The sequence below is a fragment of the Trichechus manatus genome, unplaced genomic scaffold, assembly GCF_000243295.1.
Source record: "Trichechus manatus latirostris isolate Lorelei unplaced genomic scaffold, TriManLat1.0 scaffold00049, whole genome shotgun sequence".
Lineage (NCBI taxonomy): Eukaryota > Metazoa > Chordata > Mammalia > Sirenia > Trichechidae > Trichechus > Trichechus manatus.
In genome coordinates, this window is record NW_004443985.1 from 746,449 (window position 1) to 747,488 (window position 1,040).

The 1,040-nt window shown below is 42.5% G+C and overlaps 1 pseudogene; it reads left to right on the forward strand.

Moving 5' to 3' along the window:
* The first annotated feature begins 265 nt into the window (after nt 1-265).
* LOC111820762 (uncharacterized) lies at nt 266-375 on the forward strand (annotated as a pseudogene).
* The last annotated feature ends 665 nt before the right edge of the window (nt 376-1,040 follow it).

Here is a 1,040-nt window from a genome sequence, read left to right on the forward strand (position 1 = left end):
AGGGGTGCTGAGCTTCTGTTTGGGGCGATGAGAACTTCTGGAAATGGATAGTGGTGATGGCAGCACATCACGGTGACTGTAATGAATGCCACTGAATTGGACACTTAAAAATGATTAAATGGCAAACTTTTTGCTATAGATATTTTACCACAATGAAGTTTTTAAAAATTAAGCAATAAAAGAAAGATACAGTGTACTTAAGAGAAAGTGACTAAACCAATTATCAAGATGAATAAACACCACTTTCTGTACTAGCAGCTAAAATATCGCTTCTCAGCCTTTTGGCTAAGATCAAGGATAGTATCTGTTCTTATCAGTTTAATATCTGAAGGAGCCCTGGTGGCGCAGTGGTTAAGAGGTCGGCTGCTAGCCAAAAGGTCAGCCGTTGGAATCCACCAGCCACTCCTTGGAAACCCTATGGGGCAGTTCTACCCTGCTCTGTAGGGTCGCTATGAGTCGGAATGGACTCGACAGCACACAACAAGTACTAAAATTAAGGATACTTTCTGTTCTCATCCTAAAAGAAATGCCTTGTGTTTGCATTTTCCTCGTGGGGAGGAAGGCGTTTACGTAGTTCTGGATATTATTTTGTGAGTGTAACCAGTTACCTAAAAAACTTTCAAAGGATGCCTGGAAGAAACACCCTCCAGAGACACTAACTGGTATTATCGGTAGTCATAAGGTTGAATATCGATAAATACAATGAGGAGGGGGAGTAATGAGATGGTCACTCTGCCTCCAAAAACAAAACTAAAATGTTGTTATTGGTGTTAGCTGCCATCAAGCCAATTCTAATTCATGGCAACCTCATGTGTGCAGAGTAGGGTTTTCTGTTCCAGAGGGTTTACAAGGCTGTGATGTTTCAGAAGCAGATCGCCAGGCCTGTCTTCCGAGGCGCCTCTGAGTGGGTTTGAACTGCCAACCTTTCAGCTAGTAGTCCAGTGCTTAACGGTTTGTGCCACCCAGGGACTCCAAAGTGAAAAGAAAAGAAATAAAAATGCAAATGTGAGCCCTTTGCTCTCAGCAGTCATATAAGAGAC